General features: G+C 40.9%; 1 protein-coding gene across 4 annotated transcripts in view; it reads left to right on the forward strand.

Annotated features, from left to right (window-relative positions):
- Nucleotides 1-16,679, forward strand: part of CLCN5 (chloride voltage-gated channel 5) — a 180,385-nt gene that overhangs the window by 140,325 nt on the left and 23,381 nt on the right. The gene's annotated exons all lie outside the window — the stretch shown is intronic.

Raw genomic sequence — 16,679 nt, forward strand, 5'->3', positions numbered from 1 at the left:
TAGACAGCCCTGAATTTAAATTTCATAAAAGAAAGGTACTCATGGTTTGATATTTTATGGTTTTTCATATTTGCCTACTTCTGTGAAAGGGACTTGTATTTGTATATCACTTCCACTTATGTGTAGTTAAAACCCTTGTGAGTCAGTTATGACAACTACTAGCCCAAGTGAAGTGGTCAGTCCATAAACTGAAGCTGGCCACCTCTTTTTGGGGGGGAGTGGGGGAAGATAAGTATTTTTCTCAATTCTCATTTTTTTATTATTATTTTTTAATATAATTTATTGTCAAATTGGAAGCTAGCCACTTCTAATAAGCCTTCTGGCTAATCCAGATTATTTCTTCTGATTGAAAATAATACCATATAGCATCCATATCACCAAAGTGCTTTTTGTGTTCACATTGCTCTCAATAAATGATGGAGGCAAGTGAGTGTCTATTATTCCTATTTAATAGACATGAAAGCTGAGGCAGGCAAGATTTTGACATTGATTGTGACTATAGAATGTGTTTTCACCACTTTTCATTTGCCTGTACAGGAGAATTACTTCTTGTGATTTACAAGGTCTGACCATAAAGCGACAAAGGTGTTTTCTATGAGCCACACACAAAAATCAGTCCATTTACTGTCCTCTGTAGTGATATAATTTTCTTGCTTAGCTTTTTAATTGTTCTTATTTTATTTAATGTTTTCACATGGGGTTTCCTAACATACACAACAACAACAACAGAAAAAGAGGTCATAAAGTCCTTGATGTCAGTGGTGAGATTGTGCATAAAATACTAACATTTTGTACCAGGCACAATAGCACGTACTAAAAAGATTAGTTAAAAGGAGCTTGAAAGGCAGTAGAAGTGGTTCTTGTTTTCCAGATGGCTAGAGGGATTGATTTATGAGGAATGAGTAAATAAATTATGCATGACGTGGTTAAATGCATCTGAGGTAGTGTTATAGCAGTCTGTAAATGAGAAGAAACATAAACATGGAGGTCTCAAAGAAGGGGAGAGGGAGGAAAAGAGGAAAAGGGTTTAAGTAATAAGAAAAACTCCAGAGCTGTTCTCATAATCCATCTGTTCTCACTTGCCTGCCTCTGCAGCCTGGACGTTATGGTCAGCAATTCATTCATTCAGCCATTCAGTTATTTAGTATTTATGGCACACCCAGATAGGAATGCAGCACTGTGCAGTTTTAGTAAAGCTTATCAGTTCCCTTGTTTCCCTCACCCCCTTGTCTTTCTACCTCACATGCCTGGCTACTCCTCTCTGACTGAGTGAGGACACAGGTAAAGGCACAGACGCATGAGAGAGCCTTTTCTAATCATGAAACAGAGTCTGTGCATCTGAGTTCTGAGGCTCCCAGGACAGAATTACTGACAGTTGGAGCAGGAGGGAGGATAGCAGGGGATAGGGCAGGAGATCTAGTTAGAAATCTGGGTGAGATCTAGACTGTCTGTGCTTCTGGACCTTTTCTTGTAACCAAGGAGTCATCAAATAATTTAAAAGCAGAGGAATGATATGATCAGAGTGGTGCTTTAGGGAATTTATGGCTGTGTGGAGGATGGATTCAGGGGAGGGTGGGTTGGAGACTGGAAGACCAGTTACACTGTTATTTAAAAAAAAAAAATCTATGTAAGAGATCAAAAGGCCTGTATTAAGACAACAGGAATGGGAGGGACAGCGTAATATGGTGGCGTAGGAGGACGCTGGGCTCACCGCGCGTCCTGCCGATCACTTAGATTCCAACTACACCTGCCTAAATAACCCAGAAAACCACCAGAAGACTAGCAGAATGGATTCTCCGGAGCCAAGCGAAGACGAGAGGCCCACGGAAGAGGGTAGGAAGGGCGGCGAGGCGGTGCGTGCTCCACGGACTGGCGGGAGGGAGACGGGGCGGAGGGGCGGCCCGCCGGCCAAGCAGAGCCCCCGAGTCTGGCTTACAAAAGCGGAGGGGCCGGACAGAGTGTGTTCCGACAGCAAGCAGGACTTGACACCTGGGAGGTCATAAGTTACCAGCTCTGCTCGGAAAGCGGGAAGGCTGGAGGACAACGGGAAGGAGAGCTGCTGAGCCCCCGGACGACAGAGCTCAGTTTGGCGGGGAACAAAGGTGCTCGCCAGCGCCATCTCCCCCGCCCATCCCCCAGCCAAAATCCCAAAGGGAACCAGTTCCTGCCAGGGAACTTGCTTGCTCTGTGCAAACACCCAATGCTGTGCTTCTGCGGAGCCACCCCTCTGGCAGCGGTCTGACTCCCTCCCACTGCCACAGGGCGCCTCCTGAAGTGGATCACCTAAGGAGAAGTGAGCTAAGCCTGCCCCTCCTGCTCCCATGCACCTTGCTTACCCACCCCAGCTAATACGCCAGATCCCCAGAACCACAAGCCTGGCAGTGTGCAAGTAGCCCAGATGGGCCACACCACCCCACAGTGAATCCCGCCCCTAGGAGAGGGGAAGAGAAGGCACACACCAGTCTGACTGTGGCCCCAGTGGTGGGCTGGGGGCAGACATCGGGTCGGACTGCGGCCCCGTCCACCAACTCCAGTTATACACCACAGCACAGGGGAAGTGCCCTGCAGGTCCTCACCACTCCAGGGACTATCCAAAATGACCAAACGGAAGAATTCCCCTCAGAAGAATCTCCAGGAAATAACAACAGCTAATGAACTGATCAAAAAGGATTTAAATAATATAACAGAAAGTGAATTTAGAATAATAGTCATAAAATTAATCGCTGGGCTTGAAAACAATATAGAGGACAGCAGAGAATCTCTTGCTACAGTGATCAAGGGACTAAGGAACAGTCACGAGGAGCTGAAAAATGCTTTAAACGAGATGCAAAATAAAATGGAAACGACCACGGCTCAGATTGAAGAGGCAGAGGAGAGAATAGGTGAACTAGAAGATAAAATTATGGAAAAAGAGGAGCTGAGAAAAAGAGAGATAAAAAAATCCAGGAGTATGAGGGGAAAATTAGAGAACTAAGTGATACACTAAAAAGAAATAATCTACGCATAATTGGTATCCCAGAGGAGGAAGAGAGAGGAAAAGGTGCTGAAGGGGTACTTGAAGAAATAATAGCTGAGACCTTCCCTGATCTGGGGAAGGAAAAAGGCATTGAAATCCAAGAGGCACAGAGAACTCCTTTCAAACATCACTTGAATCGATCTTCTGCATGACATAGCATAGTGAAACTGGCAAAATACAAGGATGAAGAGAAAATTCTGAAAGCAGCAAGAGGTAAACGTGCCCTAACATATAAAGGAAGACCTATAAGACTTGTGACCGATCTCTCTTTTGAAACTTGGCAGGCCAGAAAGGATTGGCAGGAGATCTTCAATGTGATGAACAGAAAAAATATGCAGCCGAGAATCTTTTATCCAGCAAGTCTGTCATTTAGAATAGAAGGAGAGATAAAGGTCTTCCCAAACAAACAAAAATTTGTCACCACTAAACCAGCCCTACAAGAGATCCTAAGGGGGATCCTGTGAGACAAAGTACCAGAGACATCGCTACAAGCATAAAACATACAGACATCACAATGACTCTAAACCCGTATCTTTCTATAATAACACTGAATGTAAATGGATTAAATGCGCCAACCAAAAGACATAGGGTATCAGAATGGATAAAAAAACAAGACCCATCTATTTGCTGTCTACAAGAGACTCATTTTAGATCTGAGGACACCTTTAGATTGAGAGTCAGGGGATGGAGAACTATTTATCATGCTACTGGAAGCCAAAAGAAAGCTGGAGTAGCCATACTTATATCAGACAAACTAGACTTCAAATTAAAGGCTGTAACAAGAGATGAAGAAGGGCATTATATAATAATTACAGGGTCTCTCCATCAGGAAGAGCTAACAATTATAAATGTCTATGTGCCGAATACTGGAGCCCCCAAATATATAAAACAATTACTCATAAACATAAGCAACCTTATTGATAAGAATGTGGTCATTGCAGGGGACTTTAACACTCCACTTACAGAAATGGATAGATCATCTAGACACACGGTCAATAAAGAAACAAGGGCCCTGAATGATACATTGGATCAGATGGACTTGACAGATCTATTTAGAACTCTGCATCCCAAAGCAACAGAATATACTTTCTTCTCGAGTGCACATGGAACATTCTCCAAGATACATCATATACTGGGTCACAAAACAGCCCTTCATAAATATACAAGAATTGAAATTATACCATGCATACTTTCAGACCACAATGCTATGAAGCTTGAAATCAACCACAGGAAAAAGTCTGGAAAACCTCCAAAAGCATGGAGGTTAAAGAACACCCTACTAAAGAATGAGTGGGTCAACCAGGCAATTAGAGAAGAAATTAAAAAATATATGGAAACAAACAAAAATGAAAATACAGCAATCCAAACGCTTTGGGATGCAGCGAAGGCAGTCCTGAGAGGAAAGACAACAGGAATGGAGAGGAAGGAATAACTTTTGGAGGAATTTCAAAAGGGGGCTTGGTAGGACCAATTAGATATGGGGAATAACCTAGAAGAGTCACAGATGACTTCAAAGCCCAGTGGAGTATGAGGGCAGGCTGAGTCCCCCTCGTGTGGGAGAACATGCCCACACCACCCCTGCAAGCCTCAGCGTAACCTCCCAACGTCCCAGGGAAGGAAAAATGTCATTTACCTTTTTTAAAAAAAATTTAATGTTTATTTTTAGAGAGAGAGAGTGCATGCGAGCGAACGTGAGCGGGCGAAGGGCAGAGAGAGAGGGACACACGGAACCCAAAGCAGGATCCAAGCTATCAGCACAGAGCACGACACGGGGCTTGAACCCACGCACGAACTGCAAGATCACAACCTGAGCTGTAGTCGGACATGTAACCAACTGAGTCACCCAGGCACCCTAGAAAAGTGTCTTTTAAAATGAAACAAATGGCAGTGTGTGAAATCCATCAAGTAAGCTGTGAAACAGTTGCATTTGTTCTGCCCTGCTGCAAGGAAAGATCATAATATTCCTCCAGAAAGAAATGGAAAACATCTTGGGCTCTGGCTCATGGGCAAACCTGTCAGCACTTCAGTTGACTCGAGCAATTGTGTGGATGGCACAGGGAGAATAAGTAAAGGGAATTTGGGATCTATCACCCTCATAATGCTATAACTTGCCTAAACACTTAGCCTGGGAGAATAGCAATTGTCACTGCTGCTTTTTGAGCTGGAAAAAAAAAAGTGGCCTGTATCCAAAGCTCCATGGGGTGCATAAACCACACCAGTTTTATATGCTGAAGCCTCCAAATGAGGCTTATTATGATGTCCACAGGCTTTACAGGCTTCCTTTAGGGTACTCGATAGGAAAATACCTAGTCAGATTTTAGAATCTGTGTCGCTTTATCTCTCCCCATTTATTTACTAGTATTTGTGTCTTATCTAAAATACATGCTTTATGCAGATACACAGTTTTTACCTAATGTCCCATCCAGGATACCACATTGCATTTAGTCTTTATGTGTCTTTGGTCTCCTCTTGGCTGTGATGGCTTCTTAGACTTCCTTTGTTTTTGATGACCCTGACAGCTGTTTTTTCAGTAGCCTTTAAATTTCATTGCATACCTGTGTCCTTTTTTCTCCAGTTTCAGTGAGAGATAATTGGTAGACATCACTATGCAAGTTTAAGGCTTACAGCATCATGGTTTGATTTATGTATACTGTGAAATGATTACCACAGTAGGTTTAGTTAAAATCCATCATCTCATATAGATACAATCAAAAGAAAATGACATCTCCTTGGGATGAGAACTCTTAGGATTTACTCTTAACAACTGTCCTATGTATCATACAGCAATGTTAACTGTTAGCGGTAGTCCATCATGTTGTACATTACATCTTATTTATCTTATAACTGGAAGTTTATACCTTTGTGACCACCTTTCTCCTGCTCTCCATCCTCCTACCCACTGCCTCTGGTAATCACACCTCTGATCTCTTTTTCTATGAGTTCTTTCTTTCTTTCTTTCTTTTTTTTTTTTTTTTTTTTTTTACATTCCACATGTAAGTGAGATCACAGAGTATTTGTCTTTCTCTGTCTGACTTATTTCACTTAGCATAATGCCCCCAGTGTCCATCCATGCTGTCACAAATGGCAACATTTCCTCATTTTTAATGGCTAAATAATACTCTATTGTGTATGTATATACCACAATTTCTTTATTCATTCATCATCGATGGGCACTTAGGCTGCTTCTATGTCTTGACTATTAGAAACAATGCTGCAGTGAACATGAGAGTGCAGATATCTTTTTGAGTTAGCCATTTTGTATTCCCATCAGGAACGAATGAAGAGTTCCTGTTCCTCCAGATCATTGTGAATGATTGTATTGTCAGCGTTTTAGATTTTAGCCATTCTAATAGGTGTGTAGTGGTATCTCATTGAATTTGCACTTCCCTGATGACATAGGATGTTAAGCATTTTTACATTTACTCTTTGCCGTCTGTGTATCTTTGGTGAGGCCTAGATGTTTCTATTTAGACCCTTCTTTTCTAATATAGGTGCTTAATGCTGTGAATTTCTCTCTCAGCACTATTTTGGCTGCATCCTACAGATTTTGATATCTTATATTTTCATTTTCATTTACTTCAAAATAGTTTTTAATTTGTCTTGAGACTTCTTTGGCCCATGGGTTACTTAGAAGGGCGTTGTTTAATTTCCAGGTATTTGGGCAGTTTCCAGCTATTGCTCTGATTGGTTTCTAGTTTAATTCCATTGTGGATTTATGGAAAATGGCTAGGAGTTGGGCTGTTTAATTTGGGGCTGTTTAAAGTGTAACTGTTTGTGTCAGAGAGTTAAAATTTTGTAGTGTCCTTGTTTTGGTTTCACCTCCTGGTTCTGAGTTTTCTGTAAGTGCAGCTTGTCGAGAGAGATTCTGTGGCGTGTAGTTCTCTCAGCTGCCATCTATTGCCATTATACTGGAGCCACTGGTGTGGTGGTAAGGTATGGGAGCAGGTCATTTTATAATTTTCTGTGAAATCTCGGTGTCTGCTGGGCCTGTATCTTGTGGCTGTGCCTTCACAAGGTTTAGTCCAGTGGTATAGTTTTTGTTTTCCCTGCCCCATACTTCTGTTCAGACCACAGCATTCACCATCCATTTCCTGGAAACCCAGGCCCCTGTTGACTGTTCTTTTTTGTTTCCTTTGGGTGAGATGAGAAGGCTGGTCTGGTGGTGTCTGCTGGAGTGAAAGGAATGCCCTTCCCCCAGCAGGGATGAGGCTCAGGCAAAGTATTTCCCCCTGGAGCATAGGCCTTTGGTGTAGAGAAAGCTCTGAGGTATTTCACAATGATTACTCTTCCCCTCCCCTTGTCAGAGCCAGGAAGGAATATTTCTCTTATTTTCCCTGTGAGAACTTGGTTGGGTTCCCGGAGGTAGAGCCCACAGAAGGATAAGCCTCAGAGGTTTCTCATGCTCACGCAAGTCTACACACTCAGCATTTCAGCCGTTCCTCAAAGTTGCCATTCAAGTGTCCCTGCCAGTTTATGTTCCCATTGGTTTCTACTTCAGGTAAGCAGATCTCTTTGTGTCTTTTTTGGAGAAACCTGTCTCTTCAGACTTGGGTGTTTTGGTGGCAGTTTCCCCTACAACCTTAGTTCTCAGAAGGGGCCATGACTTTGCAGTTTGTCCATTTTTTTCTTGTTTTAAGGATGGGAGTGACAGATCCTAAGCTTTTTACTTGTCAGAGCTGAATCTGGAAGCTCCCCCCCTCTTTTTCTCAATTAGTGAAACCACTTTGGTCCCCTCTTGAAGGGAAAAAAAATTCAGAGACCCTTTGGCAGTACTATAATCCAGAGTGGATTATTTTTAACCTTACTTTGTTCTGATTTATAGCATGGGGTAAAGGGTTGCTGTAACGTCTTAGGAGTGTTTTGGGGGTCTGTGGCTAGCAGATACTCCACAAATACTGTGGCCACGTTGGTAAAGCTATAGTTAGCCATATGCCAGAAGTGATGGGTCCCAGGTTGTAGTATACTTCACAGGTGAGCTGACTCTTTCTTTTCTAGGGATTGTAGTGCCATTTTATGATCCTGCCAGAAGAATGAAATCAAAATACCATTTGGAATTCCTCAAAACTTAAGAAGTGTTCTCAAAAGTCATTCAGTACAATGTATGAGTGACAAAAAAAAATCATTGCTAAAATGATAGAGTATCAGAGTTGGAAGGGACCTTAAAAATCATACTTGCTAATCTTCCCTCATTTTACAGAGAACCTGAAACCTGAAACCCACAGAGATTAAGGCAATTGCCCAAGGTGATACAACTAGTGATTTGTGGAGTAGGGTTAGAATCTGTACCTTCTCACTGCTGGACAACAGGGCTGATGGCAAAGACTTTCTTTGCATTGTCTTTCATTTAACAACTTTGTAAGCCATCTTCCTCGCGGTGTTTTCCTCCTGGTGTTCTCCAGAAACTGTCACCTGCTTTGTTTCTAAATACTCCAGTGATCTGCCTCTCAGAATGAAAGTTTACCCTTTGCAATGTCCGGTCTCTACTCTTCTGGCTGTGTTCTCATTCTTTTTCTTTTTAGCCATCACTATGTAACACAGAGATACGCCTCACTATTGAAGATTCCAACAACACACGTGTATATAAAATGTGAAAGGCTCCCCTATACTAAGCATTCCAGAGATAACCCCTCAAACTAATTCAATGTGACCCTGTCAATGCTTTTTCTATCCAGTTAACACATAGGCACACAATTTAAAAAAAATCTACTTAATGATTCTGTGACTTTTTTCACATAATGTGTTTGAGAGACTTTGCTATTTCAGTACACATCAGTTTACTCCTTCCCATGAGCTATTCCCCCATTACCAGACTCCTTCACTGTTGCCAGGTTTTCACTACTACTAACAGTGCTGCAGTGAATAACACACATACATTAGTGTGTACAGGTACCAGTGTTTCTTTGAGAGCAGTTCCTAGATTTTATATATCTAACTCATTATTTCTGTCCATGACATCACATTATTTCCATGAGTCCAAGACAAATCTCCTAATTGGTATTTCTTCTTGAAGCTTTTGACCCTGTCAAAGAATAATTGCTAATCTCTTGTCCCCAACTTCCTTTTGGAGATTAATAGGTAGAAACCAATGCAGACTCAGTAGAGAACTGGAGAACTGCTGCTTATGGAACAATAATTACAAGTTATTACACAGGATTGTGCCACCCAGCAGGTTATGCATTTTAGGGCAGTGTCTCCCTACCCATTACATTCCCCAGTCCTTTTGTCAATCCCATAAATGTGTAAATTTGAGAAGGAAGGAGTGAAGAGTGTGTAATGGAGCTGAGGGATGTTTTCTTTATATAGACAACCCCCTCAGCAACTTTGTCAAATCCAGCCCCTCTATTTCCAGTTCTACATTGATTTTAGTGGCATTCTAGTCCAGCGAGAGTCTGTAGATACCAAGCCATAATCCACATGCTATTTTTCCTAACTTTTGTTATGTCTGGTAGTTAGCACCCTGGTTCCAGTGGTAAAGAAGGTGGGTTGCGTTCAGAACTCCCAGATTAGAGCAGATGCTGGGAGTAGGAGGCATAAAAGGGACACCCCAAAGCAAATGTCTACAACCCAGTGGGGATAGAGCTGTATCCATTGGGAAACGAGTCCAAAGGTGATCTTAGAATCTAGATTCATGCTTGGCTCTTAAGTCTTTTTCCCTATCCCTTGCTGCCATGCCCCATCTTCCTGTATACTTCTCAGAATCCTCAAACTTAGTTTTGTAGATTTGCAGTTTTTGCAGTCCTATTACCTGCATCTCTCACCACACCTCATACTGTCTAGCTTTCAGCAGAGTTGAGATAGAGAGGTTCCTCTTAGTTGTCCTTCCTACTTCTTAGACAACTTTAAGTTGTCTTTCTTTCTGCAAACAGAAACCAAAGCAGTCAGTCCTTAAATGAAATGTGTGCAAAACAACACAGGCACTGACAATTGATATTGGATGTGTGATGCAGTGCTTGGCAGTATCCTGCAGCATCCTGATGTTTCAGCTGCTGGATCAGGGGAACATTCAGGAGCTTCTAGGGGATGGTTGGCAGGGAGAAGAGGCCTCAGGAAAAAGGAGTTATTTATCTATAGCTCTGGAAGCATTTCAGTATTTAACAACCAATATGGCTGTACAGATGTGTACCAATGGATAGTTTCCTTGAACATGTGTCCCAGAGACCAAGCTAAGACAGTATTTTAAAGCATAGCATGGTCCTGCGGTACTTCCCAGGGCTTAGATGGGAGAGCTGCCCCACCAACATTTGCTTTTCAGCCACTGGGTTTGAGTAAGTTTGAAAGCAAAATAGAAGCAAAATGGAGGCACAAGTTCATAGAAAGGTCCTAAAAATGTTGACTAATTATTGGGGTTTCAGCTGTAATGTCGTCTCAAACATAGAGATGAATGTAATGTGTAAGTGTTCATAACTCTCTGGGAGATCTAGAATGGATGAACCAATACAAGAAAGGGTAGAGGGTGCAGGTATGGAAGTAAGAAAAGGCATACATTAGGCTCTTAGTACTTGCTGTTGAATGAAGGTAAAATTTAAAAAAACCGCAGGATGAATATCTGCTGATGTATGCTAGGTAGAGTGTTGAAGTTCTTGTAGATGTCCTTTCAGCCTTGCAAACATACAACTTCTCCCTGTAAAAACTGAAATACATTTTTTAACAAATTGGACTATTTTCGGGTCCTGTGATACGTACCAACAGCCTTGCCTCATTTCTTTGAGTGTTTCTTTCTTTAGGCCACTTTCTTTAGGCACAATAAGTGTGCCCTCCTGCAGCTGCGCTACTACGAAAGCAGTATTTCAGGGTCTGTGCACGAGGTTTCTATCCTCTTTCCCCTTGTATTTTTGTTAGTGTTTAACTCATTCACTTAATCGGTTACTGTTAAGCCCCCCAGGTAAATTTCTAATGGCATATTGGTTAGGGGTTGAAACAAACATTATTCTCAAATTGGAATTTCTTTTCTTGTTTTTTAAGGGGTTGCCTAGTTTTAAGCGTCATGTGAGTTTTAGAAAAAAAAAACAACAACTGTACAGTAGTTTCCATAAAGGGAAATGAGCTAAATGCATTCATTTATTATGCCTCCTCATCCAAGCAGTGTGCTTCTAAAGACCCATTGTTAAGTTTTTAGACCTAAGTGTAACCTATGGGGAAAGGTGTTTAAACATTGACTTTTTTCTGACTGGTTTTCTGGGTATTTTCCCCAGACTCAAGCAGTGCAAATTACCCTTTGGGGGCTTTTAAAAAATTATTCAAATTGAGATCTAATTGTACTTTAACTTGAATCATTTTCCTATCAGAGTATTAAATTGTTTTATATTTAACTTAGAGCACATGATGCCTTCAAAACTTACTCAAGTTAAGTTTTATCTTTATCTTTTTTTTTTTTTTTTTTGGTATGGAGGCAAAACTCTAGACTTACTTAAGTACCTCAATATGACATGTTGCATCCTTGTTCAATTTCACTCTTCCTTCCTTGGCAGAGAATTTACACACCAGAAGCTTAACTCTTAATACACTGGTTTTGAAAAGCCTTTTTGCATCTTGTTGCTGTCTTTGTACCTCACTAGTTGGTCCTGAATGGGATAATCTCTGCTGCCATTCTTGACAATGAAGTTTTATGAATTTACTATTTCTTTCTAGTAAGTTAAAAAAAAATGCCATGAAAAGAAACCAACTGGATGTGGCATATGACCCACAATTTAAGCTGTTTGTCATCCAGTCAGATATGGATACCTCCATGAAAGAGTGCAAACAGGGGCGCCTGGGTGGCTCAGTCGGTTAGGCGGCCGACTTCGGCTTGGGTCATGATCTCGTGGTCCGTGAGTTCGAGCCCCGCGTCGGGCTCTGTGCTGACAGCTCAGAACCTGGAGCCTGTTTCAGATTCTGTGTCTCCCTCTCTCTGACCCTCCCCTGTTCATGCTCTGTCTCTCCCTGTCTCAAAAATAAATAAATGTTAAAAAATAAATAAAAATTAAAGAGTGCAAACAATTTAATCCCTCTCATTGATGAAACCTAAAATAGCTTTAATATCATTGTTATTATTATATGCTAAAATATTTTATTTTTCCTATTATAAAAATTATGATGGATATTTAAAAAATCCTGGCCTATGTTTGTGCCAAATGCCCATTAAGTGGTCTTTCTATACTGAAAGTTTTAAAAACCAACGAATAGAACACTGTATGTTAACTACACTGTAATTAAAATAAAAAAAAAAAAAACAACAGGGGCACCTGGGTGGCTCAGTTGGTTGAGCATCCGACTTCAGCTCAGGTCATGATCTCACACTTGTGGGTTCGAGCCCCATGTCATCCTCTGTGCTGACAGCTCAGGGCCTGGAGCCTGCTTCAGATTCGGTGTCTCCCTCCCTTTCTGCCCCTCTGTGGCTCGTGCTCCATCTCTCTCTCTCTCTTTCATAAATAAACATTAAAAAATATTTTTTTAATAAATTAAAAAAAAAACATTGTTGCAGGAGCCACTGATACTTTTGAAATCAGAAGATGATCTGATCAGCTCTGTGTCCCAGAAAGATAACTCTGTTGTCACCAAATGTTAACCCTATTATTGTGTTTTTACCATAGGCTGCATTAAAAACTGGTCAGCATTTCTTTACCTTATTTTCACAGTAATATTAATTGAACCTACACCTGGCAGTCTGTATAACAAACATATGCTAGAAATTACAAATTTGGCAGAAAAGGGAATTGTAATTAAATATCATTTTAGTACAAGGACTGCACCATAGCTACCAAACCTAGTTTTCAAGGGAAATAAATTTACATGGAATAATAAAGTCGCTCCCCTAGAAGCTGTGATGTAACATTTGAAAAATACATGAACTTACATCAGTTATTAGCATGATACCAGTTCTACCATCCAGTCATTGTACATTGAGGAACTATACATTTTTTAAATACCAAAACATATAGTATCTTGAAGTGTAAAATAATCTAGTAAGATAATGTAAATCTTATCAGATAATGTAAGTGAATTCTGCAGGTGCCTTCAGAAACTATATGTAGGATTCTATTTAATAAAGAATGACTTTGAGGGTCGCCTAGATGGCTTGGTTATGCGTCTGACTCGATTTCAGCTCAGGTCTCTATCTCAGAGTCTTGAGTTCAAGCCCTGCATTGGGCTCTATGCTGGACATGAAGCCTACTTAAACAAACAAACAAACAAACAAACAAACAAATAAATAAATAAAATAAAGGATGACTTTGAAGGAGGCTTATGAGTTTGGGCATACAATTCTCTTTGAGTAAGATATACACACATGTCTAAAAGTACAGCTCTATAACATAATTACACTTGGGCCACAAATAGCTTTTGATTTTTAAGCTTTGTAGTTCATTGCCACAACACCATCAGTTGCCACTTCATTTTAATTCTTCTCATTAATGCTAGTTTAGTTCATCAAGGGACTGAGATGTCATGATGACAGACCAGACTGAAAGCATACAGGTTTCATGAAGTTCCTCACATTTTGTAAGGTTTTGTTGTAATAACATTTCAGGATGCTTTGGGCCCTAAGAATTGATGACAGTGATCACAGCATTTGAAAGCCCTCCATTTCGGTCTGATTATTGGAGCACACTGACTGGATTAATGTTTAACAGCGGCTGTCCTGCAGATTCACTAAGGAAGTTGAGAGATGGTGATTTCATTCTTCTTTACTCGACCAGCCTTGTTGCACAGTTAATTAAGGACTGCTGAAGAATAGCCTTAGGAATAGGGCCTGGGAAGGGAAAGCCTTTTAAATAATGCAAATAGAAGAGTGAGTTTATTTTCACAGCTGAAATAGCTGGTTTTCCCCAGTTTGGATTAGTGAGATCAGATTTGATGTTGCTGGCTGGGTAGAGAACTAATATAACGAAACAACTCCTTTTCTGGACCGTAATCTGAGTTTTACATTACTACGTGCTATTAAAGAGCTGAGCTTGTAGAGTACATTCACATGCAGTTCCATATTTCATAATTTTCTGTAATTATCATATATACATAGACATATAACACATGTGTACAGTTTAAAGAATGATTATAATATGAACACTCAGTTAACCACCGCTCAGATAAAGAAAAATTACCAGCATTCCAGGAGCCCCACCTTCACCATGTGCTCTATCCAGATGGTGACCTCTTCTCTCCTCTGGGTAGCTACTGTATTTACTTTTGTCATTTTCTTGCTTCTCTTTGTAATGTAGCAACTTATATTTGTATCATAACACGCTATAGTTTAGGTTTGCCTGGTTTTGAACTTATATGAATAGAATTATGTTATGTGCTCTCGTGTCTGGCATCTTTCAGTGTTACACGTCTGAGATTTTCTCTGTGTTTTTGCCATCCAGTGCAATTTCTTTAAAAAGCCTTTTCTATATTTGATCCTCTCCCTTTTTTACTTAGGATCCCTCTAAATGCTTTCAGTTATTCCTCCTTTGCCTTCTTGGATTTTCTGCTAAATAAGGTCTAAAGACTCAAAGTTGTCTGGACCCCAGTTTTGTGAACATATCCGACTGCCCCAGTTTGATGGCATTCGTTTAGATGAGACTACATCTTTAAGGCTTCTGTGCTCGGTTAAAAATCTTCCTTTCTCCAAGCTGGTCCAAGGGTCTGGTCACGTGATGCCACCAGTGACATCACATTCTGACCGCGGGGAACACTGGTGGTTCTTTAGGTGGCGTTTGTTCCTGTGAAAGGCAGAGAACGCAGCAAGTGCCCTTCTAAAGCAGTTCATACCGGAGCTCCTTCTGTAAAAGCTCCTCAACCTAAATGACCAAATGCTGGCTGCCAAAGTTATTTCTTCCTTGAGGCAGAAAAAAAGAAAGCTGTGATTGAAGGTAAGCAGACTTGAGCCCAGCCAAGGACTGAAGTGTGACCCCAGGGAGAAGGGGATCTGGAGAATCACAAGCAGTCTGTTGTTGGCTTCTAATCACTGCCTGCTGTTTCAGAGCTGCCTGACAATTTGCGTTTCTAACAGGAGACTACAAAGGAGGATGATGCAGTGCTCATGTTACCTAGTGATGTAATAGGATTCTTTCTTTCCTGTTAGGAAGCTGTTGCAGATCTTCATTTTGTCTTAATATCCTTAGAGCTGGGGGCCTCATTTGCTATACAGTGTAACATTATATAGCTATTGGATGCTTTTAAAAATCAGTTTCACAAAATCCTTTTTAAATTTCTCCTGAAAGGAGAGCCCTTAAACCAGAGCAAATTCATTTGGAGCATTAACCTGCTTTAAAAAGTAAATTTCTGGTTGTTCGGTGTCCTGTGTTCATGTCAGCATTTGTCTGGAGAATCGAAACAGCTTGGTGGGTTTTTTTTCCTTTTTTTTTTTTTTTTTTGCCCCTCTCACCATACTTTATTTCCTTTCTGCCCTCATTTCCTAGCTGGCTGTTTCCGTCTAAGCTCTCAAACACACAGCATTAATCTTTATCAGTATGCCACTGTCATGATAGGAAATGCTGGGCTGGTGATTCAGCAGCCAACCATTTTACAGCCAGGTAGGCTTGAAGATATGGAAAGGACTTTGGTTAGGGGTTTTAAGATTAACTTGTTAACCTCCTCCACTCCAGCCCCACCCCCACCCTCAATATGATTTAGATTCTGCAGAGCTTTTCCTTTTAAATGTGTGTGTTGCCGATAAAAGGTGCACTGAATTAGGTATTCGGAAGACTTAACAATTTGTAAATCAGGTACAGCTTGGGAGTTAATTCCCACTCACCCTATGAGAGTGCTAAAGTTGTCTGTAGGAGTTTAGAGTGAAGATGGGAATGCAGATGTGGGGAAATAGGTGGCAGCTTGGACCTACTTTGGCCTTCTCTGCAGAGGGATCCATCACCAAACAGTCTGGGTAAAGCTTTGTCCCTGCCAAGGTTGATGCTGCAAATGTGAGCTTTGGCTGGTTGCATTAAATGATAGAATTACTCTGCATTTTTCCTCATGTGCATTTGCATAAATTCCTGAATACTGTTCTACTTTTTGGGTTTAATAGTGAAATACTGTTTCACCAGAGGATGGTGGAAATATTTTGAACAAGTTTGTCAAGCAGTACTGAGTAACCTTGTGTGTGTACAACTTCTGAGTTTTAATACTTCTTGCTCATCCCCACTGTTCAGCGAATAAACCTTGATTCCGCTGATATTTATTGAATCTCAGATATGTGTTAGACATGAGAAGGCAATAATGACTTGGATATGGGGCTGCCCTCAAAGAACTTCCAGTCTAGAAAGGAAGACAAAACATTTGCATAAGTAATTATAACAGAAGCACTAACAGCAAAGCAGATAAAGGACTGTGGTTGGGCAAGTGGATATGTTTCTTCCATTGAAAGATCAGGGATAGACATTTCATCACCAAGCCATGCAATGGTCTTTAAATCTCTACTTGTAAGTCTTAGACTGTTCTGACATACTCAGTAAAAGTTTCTGTAAGCCCATTACATTAGGGATCAAAGTCTACCTGTTGAAGGGAAATATGTACATTCTAGCCAGCTTAACTCTTGAAGAGGCTGGCATGCTTTCTTTGGAACTCCCACTCAGGCAAAAGCTACCTCTTAGAATTGAACTACTGCCTTATAAATGTAAAATGGTTTCTGATGTGCTGTCTACAAAGATCTTTGACCCTTTTGTCTCCCTTCCGAAACAGAAACTGAAATACCTAAGGGGCTCCAAGCTCC

Source organism: Panthera tigris, chromosome X (genome assembly GCF_018350195.1).
Source record: "Panthera tigris isolate Pti1 chromosome X, P.tigris_Pti1_mat1.1, whole genome shotgun sequence".
In the NCBI taxonomy this organism is placed as follows: domain Eukaryota; kingdom Metazoa; phylum Chordata; class Mammalia; order Carnivora; family Felidae; genus Panthera; species Panthera tigris.